Below are 10,108 nucleotides of genomic sequence, written 5' to 3'. Positions count from 1 at the left end.
AAATCGCAATCAGAAAGACTCTTTTCACCCTTAATAACCCTATACGTTTCCAGGGACTGTTTACACTCTGAGTTGATTTGACCCTTAACTCTGAACGTTCTTGAAAGCCGTTTGACTCTTACTCCCAAACCTCATTGAAGGTCGTTTGACCCTCAAGATCATTTGGTAAAAAAGTTAGCAATAATTGTTTGTCTTCGGAGTTTATTTTGCTTCGCAGTTTCATTTTATTCCGCTCAACACGAAAAAATATTTTTTTAATGAAAAAAATGAAAAAAAAAAGAAGATGGGAGTCCACTTTACCCACACGGTCCATTTACCCCCCCCCCTTTCTCCTATTTTTTTCTATTGATCAACATTCAATAAATAAAAAAAATATGACCTACTCATCCAAGAACTGGGGGTTTTGGCTGCATTCAACTATTTTTAAATTTAATTATTTGGTGTTCTGTTATTTTGACTTCAAATAATTTTTTTCTGCTAATTAAAACGTCTAAGGTATGGAAACCATCATATCCCCATTTAGGTGATTCTTTTATTTTAGATTCTACCACGAAACTTGAATTTCCATTTATGATTTCATTATGGGGGGGGGGGTCATTTGGGAAACAATCTTTTTGTGATACCTACCTGAAAAGTTTATTTTTCCAAACCGTTTAGTGTGCGTAAAGTTATTGTTTTACGTACGGCGGGCGTAAAGTTCAGAGGTTGTGTGTAAAGTAAATTCTCGTGCGTAAAGCTTGGCTTTACGCACACGAAATTTACTTTACGCACTTCGTGCACAAAAACAACCACTTTATCTCTACTACCATTCCGAAAAGTAAACTTTACAGATATCACAAAAAATAGGATGTATTATGTGTGCGTGCGAAAAAGTGCTTCTTTGCGCACTTGTAACACAATATACTATTTACGCACTCGTATCGGAATATACTATTATACAATTGATTCTACTTAGCTATTTCTCGTAGGAAATCCTCGGTTCAAATTTTCCTCAGTTTTTCCATAGAATCGCCCTGAAACCGATAGAATATCAGTAGAAATTCACTAGAATTTCCTAGCGAATTGGCCTTGTTTTTTGCATCAATTTTCTTCGTGCGTGTTGTTTCACCACAACGCTATTGAATACAATGAAACCGAGAAATTGCGTAGGTTGAATCATTTTCACAATCCATAAAAATAAAAATAAACCTATCAACAGCGCAGTACCTTTGGTAACCAACACTTACCTCAACATTGGGGGAATTTTGTTGGCAATATTTGTTGTGGCGCCAGATTGCAACAGTTGTGCAATCCAATGTACTCTAGCTGGTAGCTAACATTTTCAGCTACGTCGACAGATCTCGGTGGTGTGGCGTGACTTGAAATATACATCATTCGTCTTTGACTGCATTAAAGCGCCAGTGCATTCCAGGACAAAGGCATGGTATTGTGCCTTCATACGAATTTCCTCCTTGTTACGCTATTTTTACATTTAACAATATTTACTTGTTCTAGTATTATTCAAATCTCTGATCACTGCAACAAATACAAGTCATCGTATTTATACTTTTCAGTCGTGTTTATATTTTTAAACAACAAACAGTGAGGACGGAAACTGAAAAACTCATGTCTTCTAAATAAAATCATTAGTCGACGTGTCCTACGGAAAAATAAAAGAAGCACTCAATATATATTTGGCAACTGAGTCGAGGACGTGTATCACTTCGTCATTGCCTCAGCATTTGTGTACAATAAGATAGAATTAACTTCTACTGCGTTTGAGCGGAGTGGAACGGCGACTTCGGCATAACAATGAGTTTGAATTATCGAAAAGGAGCCTTGGGTGGTGACAGTTAATGAGTTGAGGTGATTTGTACACCTCTTATTTGTTAGTTCATAGTTAAGTGGGAATTCGAGATGACATCGATATTTATTTAGGATCAGTCAGGTGAGGAAAGGATGACCGTCGGAGGAATACTGTTAAAAAATTTTGTAGGAAATTTCCGGTGCACTTTTTGGAAATTTTTATCGAACTTAATTACCACTGAAATTTCAAGGAATTTCGTCATTGAAAATTCAGAATTTCGTGGAAAAATCAAAGAGAATTGTCAATTTGAGTTCCATTTTTCCATGAAAGTGAATAGAAAATCAGAAAATTCCAGAATATATTTACCGGAATTTTCTGGTTTTCCATTGATTCCGGTAAATATATTTTGGAATTTTTAAGAACAGTGACACTGAATGCAATGTAGGGGTAAAAAACATGAAATATCAAATTTCACTGAAAAGTCAATATAATTTGGCACTGAATATTCATATTAGATTGGGAATTCAAATAAATTAAGGGGGAAAACCCTTTGGACACCCGGAAATGAGTAATTTTTTAGGAATTTTTTTAAAGGTGATAAAATAATCGCATCATTTCAAAATTTTGACATCATTTCATTACAGTTCTGAAGCGTAGAATAACAAAAAATTCTCGCCTTTGGGCTGCTTAAAATTCTGAAATTTTACCGAGTTTTCAGTGTAACCGGAAATTTCATGATTTTTTGCCCCTAAATCGCATTCAGTGTCACTGTCTTGGAAATTAGTAGTCAACTGTTCATGAAATTTCATTTTTTTCTAACAGTGCACTGCTAGAAAATTACTCTTGAAATTTCAAGTGAAAAAGCTTTAAATGTACACTGATAGAAAGCATTAGTTATTGTTAACAAATGCATTTGGTTGGAGGCTAGGGTCTATTCGGTGTCACCCAATGTTCACTCGTTAATAGTTAACAAATGCATATTTGAAGAACCTTCTTTGACTCGATTTTCACCTTTGAAGTGACCCATTCCATAACTATTAATGAATATTCGTTAACAGTTAATGAATGTCGTTTTGAATAAATGAATCATTCCATCAGTGTACATTTTTTCATTGACGAATTAGTTAATTTCTTGAATATTTAAGTAATTCTCGATTTTCAGGCCCATGCGGTGCTGAAAAATCTTGAGAATCTTGAAAATTCAGGCAACAAATATTCTGAATTCTCAATTTGTTGAAAATTGAATTGTATGTGATACTCAATATCACAAATGATTGAATGAATTTCATTCAAATGATTATTCCTTGGAATTTCAGTGGTAATTGAATTCGATAAAAATTTCCGAAAAGTTTACCGGAGAATTAAGACAAAATTTTTTAACAGTGTACGATTACTCGACCTGTGAGGTAATTTTTCTCCAACTTTTTTCTCCGTGATAAAAACCATAATTCTGTTCTTAAATGACACACATTTCCGTGATGTCAATTAGCATGATGACACTAAAATATTAGTATCTAAAAATACCAGCATCTTATGAATAAGTGATAAATCGATCAAAACATGGTATCATCGATCATGAAATATTCAAATAATCAACAAATCGATGTTGGACAAACACTGCATTCAAGGTACAAGGAACATGACACAGTATGTCAGACATACCACATTGCAACGCACATTTTTCCCCCTCCCACCGGCATTCTCAACTTGCGCAAAAAAATGATCTCATTAATCATATTGTTCCAGTTTATGAAATTACAATCGCATTAACTCGCTGGCTGAGTACCAATAATAGCTAGTGGGGGTTGAGAATGCGGCTGACTTGCGGGCGTTGTGTGGGAGGGGGGGGGGCGTTGGAGGGGATTATACGTATAACCGTGTGATATGGAGGGAGGGAGTACTCGTGATATTGATTTCGTACCGGGGTAGACCGCACCCTCCCCTTCGCCGGCTGTCCTGGCCGTTTTTATTGGTGAATAGGATTCTAACATGATTATGCACAGGAAAAAATTGCTTTCATTTCCAGGTACATGTCACTGATTTTCAGGAATGTATCCTCAGTTATAAGAGATTCGCGATTGTGAAATGCACTGTTGAAAATTTTCGTTTGAATTTTTCGTGCTAAATTTGGGAAGTTATTATGCGTTCAAGTTCCACTAAAATTTCCGGAAATCTTGTCATTGAAAAATCAAATATTCCATTGATTTTCTGCTCAAATTCTCTGGAAATTAATGAAATACTTGATTTTTCAGTTCGATTATTCTGTGAAAGTTCAGAAAAACCCATGTTTCACTGAAAATTTAATCAAGTTATGAAATTTCGATCTCACTCCCACTGAAAGCTCGTAAATTTCCGTGAATTCTATTTAAAACTTGAAATTTCATAACCGTTTTTCCCCTAAATCCGATTTAATGTTACTCTTATGAGATTTACTATAATATCTTCCGTAAAATTTCAAAAAAAATTTAACAGTGTGCAGTGAGTGCCAAATTTTGTAATTCAGTGATTTTGTCACTAATTCTCAGGGACATCATCACTAAGTTTCAGAACAGTGTCATTGGTTTCCAGGGACATGTCACTGATTTTTAGGAATTTATGCCCAATTATGAGATTCGCGGTTGTGAAATTCAATGAGTGCAAAATTTTGAAATTCAGTGATTTTGTGACTAATTTTAAGAGACATTATCATTAATTTTTAGTGACATCGCCACTAATTCTCAGGGACATCATCACTAAGTTTCAGAACAGTGTCCCTGGTTTCCAAGGACATATCACTGATTTTCAGGAATTTATCCCCAATTATGAGGGATTCACAATTGTGAAATTCTCTGAGTACAAAATTCTGAAATTTAGTGATTTTATTACTAATTTAAAATGACACTATCACTAATTCCCAGCGAAATCAGTAAAAATTGTGAGGAACATTATCACTAATCTTCAGAACAATACACTGGTTTCCAGGAACATTTCGCGACTGTGAAATGCAGTAAGTGTAAAATTGTAAAATCTATTGATGTTGTCAGTAATTTTAAGTGACATTATTTTGACATTTCATCACTAATTTTAACTCACATTATCAATCATTTCTAGTGATGTCCTCATCAATTTCCAGAGCAATGTCACTGATTTCCGGGGACATGTGACTTATTTTTAGGAATTCATCTCCAATTGTGAAATCGACAAAAATTGTGGGGGACCTTATCGTTAATCTTCAGAACAGTATCATTCAGAACAGGGACATGTCACTGATTTTCAGGAATTTATCTCCAGTTATGAGGGATTCGCCATTGTGAAATTCAGTGAGTACCAAATTGGAAAATTCAGTGATTTTGTCATCAATTTTAAGTGACATTGTCACTAATTTCCAGTGACATTACGACTCATTTCCAGCGACATCGTCACTAATTCTCAGGGGCGTCTTCACTAATTTTCCGAGCACTGTCACTGTTTTTCACGTGCCCATCTCTATTTTCAGAGTAATCTCACTGATTTTCAGGAACTCTTCTCTAATTTTTGGGAATCTATCAGCCAATTTCAGTGATAAACATCACTGCTGATCAGGTTTATTCTCCTTAGTGTGCACTGTCATAAGTAAAGTTACGACAGAGTGCTGACAATCATCCACATGTCCCTGAATGTACAAGTACAAAATCCCTTGCCGAAAGTTATTTTTTCTCAGTGTCAGATTTTTTTTTTTGTTAATTTTTACGCCATGAGTTTCTTGAGAAGTAAATATATACTTGTAAAAAAAAATTATTTTTCTCAGTGTAAAACCACCATTTTACTCCACAAAGGCGGTCCATGGCGGAGGCTGTGCGCAGCATCGTGGGCGATTTCAACCCACCCTGTAGCAACCCCTCCAAAACCACCCCTAGGAAGCATCCAAATCTCTCTCCGATAATTCTTCCCGATTCAAAAAATTCTTTCAACACCTCAGGCATTCAAACCCCTGAGTGAAACAAAAAATTACATTTTTTCACACAGAAAAAAATAGTCATTTTTCGATACGAGTGCGAAAAACCTATCGAATTCGATAGAAAATTCTATTGAATTTCTATTGAACTGTTCCATTAGTTTTTGGCCGATTCTATTAAAATGTTCAATAGAAAATATTCAGTAGAAAAAGTCAATAGAATTCAATTTTTCTGTATAAATTATTCTATTGAGATATTTTCTATAGAATTTTCTCGATTCAAATTTTCTAAGTTTTTCGTTTGATTTTCTTGATGAGAAGAAAAGAAAAATAGAATGAAAAAAATTGGAAAATTTGAGTCGAGCAAATTCTATAGAACATATCTCAATAGAATAAGTTATACAGAAAAATCGAATTCTGTTGACTTTTTCTATTGAATGTTTTCTATAGAACATGTCAATAGAATCAGCCAAAAACTAATAGAAAGTTTAATAGAAATATTATAGATTTTTCTAACGAATTCGATAGGTTTTTCTATTAACTTTTTTCGTGCGGGAGGTGGGATGAGTCGTAAGGAATGGTCTTTGCGTAATTTCATATGTAATTTCATAAATTGTATAAATTTCATAAATTGTCCCTAGAAGGTGGGATGAGTCTAGTTTCATAAATTGCATAAAATGCATAAATTCGACTTATATATTTCGATACGAGTGAGACGGAATTTTCACGAGTGTAAAGTTGACGGTTCGAGGCAAAGCTAAGGGCTATCAATCACACGAGTTCACGGAGAGAAATGTTCAGTAAAAATTACGGAACTCCCAATTCGCTCAGCGATTACGGAATCGACTCAGAAAATTTAAGTGACAGCATCGTAATTCTTCACAGGAATTTCAGATAAAAATTACGGAACTCTCTGGAAAAATTCCGTGACAGTTCCGTAAAATTTCCTACAACCACATTACGCTCCGAAATTACGGAAAAGATACGTAATTTTTATTGAATATTTCTCTCCGTGTTGAACGTTCCCGTCTCACATGTGTCGAAGAATATTTTTTGACAGTGTTGTTACGTTCAACGGGTAGCCGAACTGTGCTTTTTTCGTTTAATTTTATTTACTTTTCTTAATTTATGCCTTAAAAACATCTAAGGTTGACCGAGTAGAATAGCCCAAGGGATAATATAGATGTTCGTTTACTTTTCGTTTACGAGCAAACGAAAAGGCACTTTTCGGCACGAGATGAACGTAACAACAGTGTCGAAATAGTATATTTCAGTACATGTGGGGCAATATCGTCTTTAACGTGTGTGGGGTTTACAGCATGAGCCGAAGGCGAGTGATGTAACCACACACGTTAAGGACGAAATTTCCCAACAAGTACTGAACAAAATTTTATGTCACGAAGCCTGAAACCGGCTGAATTAGACACGAGACGCGAAGCGTCGAGTGTGTAATCCAGCCGGTTTCAGGCATGAGTGGCATAAAAGTGCTTTTTGACCCACGGGAGGTGTGTAGCGCACGCTGTAGACTTCCCTCCAATTACGCAGGTCCCTATTCCTGCCACTCGTATTTGAGAGCAAGGTAACTACATCAACAAAATGATAGGTACGGAGAGTTGCACGCCCTCCAGGGTCGTTTTTGGGGGGAATTATCACGGGGTGGGCTGAGATCACCCACGATGTTGCGCACAGCATCCTTGTGAACCGTCCTTGTGCAATAAAATGGAGGACTACTGAAATAATTATGGACAACTGAATGGATCGGTTTTTCAAAATTGAAATTCATTCATCAAAAATTCACTTAATAATTCTTAATATTGTGGATCTTAATAAGAAAAATTCTTAATATTGTGGGTGGAAGACCGTTTCGCAACAATCTTTTGTAAATTTCTTCCACTATTTTTATTAGACTCCTTTTGAAAATTCGACAACAGACTGTCGTTACCGTCGCGTTTCCTCTCATCTCAATTTTTCGTCACTCGAGCGTTTCCCCCACTCTATCATCTACGGCGCCCCGAATGTAAACACTCCAATGCTTTCGTCGAACATTTCTCCGAGGAGGTATTGTTGTGGGCGCGTGGTGGGGATAAGAAAATATAATCGCGCTCTCAGAATCGACGATTTGGTCAAAATAGTTGTTGATTGTTATGATGAGCTTATTCAATTAATGCAAATGGAACAAGGTGTTGCAGAAATGGAAGTTATTCAGCTGGATGCAGGACGTAAGGCTCCTGCGAGGAAGAAAAAATACAAGAATTTTGATGTACGAATGAAGCAAATCGTATCCGAGTTTACTGAGAACGATTATATTGGCTATCTCACTCGTGTGAGTCACATTGTCTCACTGTAATTCTTTATTCATTTTTGCAATTGACGTCTTGTTTCGTCGATGAAGAATTGAAAGAAATTAATGAAATTCGTAATTGAAATTGTTTGTTTGTCTATTTTCACTGATTGAATTGCATGTAATATTCTGTGGACTGTTCTTGTAATATTTAATTTTTATAAACATGATTATGACTTGTATTAATTTTTTTTTATTCACTTCACTGTTCGTAGGGATTATTTGCTCAGGTATCGATGGGAAAAAGAGAAGACAGTTTGTTTTAGGAAAATCTGTCGGGGAAGAAAGGGACAAGAAAGAAATGGCAATTGGAAGACATGTCGGGGATGTTATGTCCGGAGATGTTGTCAACGTCGGAGGACAACTTGTTAGGTTTGGATTGTTAATATTCCTGAAACACAAATTTAGAATTATCAATAAAAGAATAATCTAAAGGATTATCTTTTATCTCTTTTAGTTTTTATTAACTAGGACGACGCTCTGCAGTCCTTTTCGGGGCGCTAAATAAATGGAAGAGTTTATTTATCATTGAAATATAATTTGATTTAATTTATTGGTTTAATCGATTTTAAACATAAATCGATGAAAGAATCTGGAGTTGACAAGTTTTCAATTTTAAACAGTTTGAATGACATGAATATAACATTTTTACATAGAGATTATTCGTAATTTTAATATAACAATATTGGAATGATTTGATTATGAAAGTTTCTGAGAGTTAATTAAATTATATTGATAATTAAAGTTTGAAATGTGAATCCTTCAGTAAACTAACGATTTCATTACCGGCAACGAAACCATGTGGAGTTACTTTCAGTTAGCTTACCTTCTTTTACTCTTAGATGTTAAATAGATTTTTGTAGCGATTTAAAGAGTTTAAGAATTGGGGTTTGTGAAACGCAAAGGAATTCGTTGAAGGTCCCTTAATATGCAGGAAAAGACACTACTCTCGACTTAAGGGTGCGGTACCCCTACGCAAATATGTCCGATAGCTATCTACTATTATTTGATAGGTTACCACGCATAGTATCGCATGATTCGACTCTGCGCGAATTACTATATGGGAAGGATCGCAAAGGTAGATCGATTCCGTGAACGTTTTCCGCCAGTATTTCAACGATTCGCGGTCACTAAGAATTTGGATTTTTCTTAAAGGGAGGGAAGCCCCCTTTAAGACTCGACCACTCGGGACGAGGAGCGATTAACGACTGACTTGGTTTTTAAGGATAATCGGGCGAGGAGGAAATGTAGGAGGTGAAGCGGAGAGGTTTCTATTGTTTTCCTGCAGAAAACCAATCGCTGAACAAAAAAATTTTTCCCATTCGGATTCAAAATTCAGGCAATATTAGGAAGTATCTCCGGTTAAAAATTATTTGTGGAGCTAATCAAATTTATTTGTATCGGTTCCACGCATTGAATGGTTTTCAGATTGTTTTTTTTTAATAAATGAAAAAATATTAACCCATGCGAAAAAATGGCAACATCGTCGGTAGTGTTTTTTTTTTCACCAGGAGCTGGTACCACTGGCTCGCGGGAGCTCCAATCACACCGCTTCATCGCTCTCTCTCTCAAGAGACGTTTAAATTGACCGCGCTACCCGAGTGGAAATTCCGGTCAGGTCTTGATCAAGTTTGAATCAAGTGAGATCTGACCAGTGATCAGGTATTGATCAAGTTGACGGATCCGGTCTTGATCAGACATGTTACGCCTCTGACCAATCCGGATTTGACAACCCGGGTAGAAATCCCGCTGCTCGAGCTCGGCTCGAAACTCGTATCCCAGCTGGAAACACGCCACTCCGTCCCAGCTTGGGATAAACTCCACGCGCGTCACATGTACCCGAGGTTGAGCAGCGTCATGCGCTCACAGCTCAGCGTTAGACTATTACGCGAAACGCTTCGCCGGGCTTTAGTTGAATGGCCACTGCTCAACCTCAGGTTCATCTCCAATTACTCAATCCCAGTATACTTAACCTCAATAATGATTTGACAGGTCCGATGGCATCGTGATTTGAGCGAAAAAACAATCGAATAAATGTGAAGATGGCATGCTTTTTCAGATGAACAAT

At 36.3% G+C, this 10,108-nt stretch overlaps 1 long non-coding RNA gene across 2 annotated transcripts in view; it reads left to right on the top strand.

Annotated features, from left to right (window-relative positions):
* Positions 1-1,500: 1,500 nt before the first annotated feature.
* Positions 1,501-10,108, top strand: part of LOC107042466 — a 137,271-nt gene continuing 128,663 nt past the window's right edge. The window contains exon 1 of one of the 2 annotated variants that reach the window (XR_001461166.2): positions 1,501-1,927. This is a non-coding gene — a long non-coding RNA (uncharacterized LOC107042466). The remainder of the gene's footprint in view (positions 1,928-10,108) is intronic. The other variant, XR_001461167.2, reaches the window with a different exon arrangement.

The sequence above is a fragment of the Diachasma alloeum genome, unplaced genomic scaffold (genome assembly GCF_001412515.2).
Source record: "Diachasma alloeum isolate Michigan unplaced genomic scaffold, Dall2.0 Dall_scaffold_00472, whole genome shotgun sequence".
In the NCBI taxonomy this organism is placed as follows: domain Eukaryota; kingdom Metazoa; phylum Arthropoda; class Insecta; order Hymenoptera; family Braconidae; genus Diachasma; species Diachasma alloeum.
The sequence above is the reverse complement of the archived record's forward strand: the minus strand, read 5'-3'. Positions and strand labels throughout refer to the sequence as shown.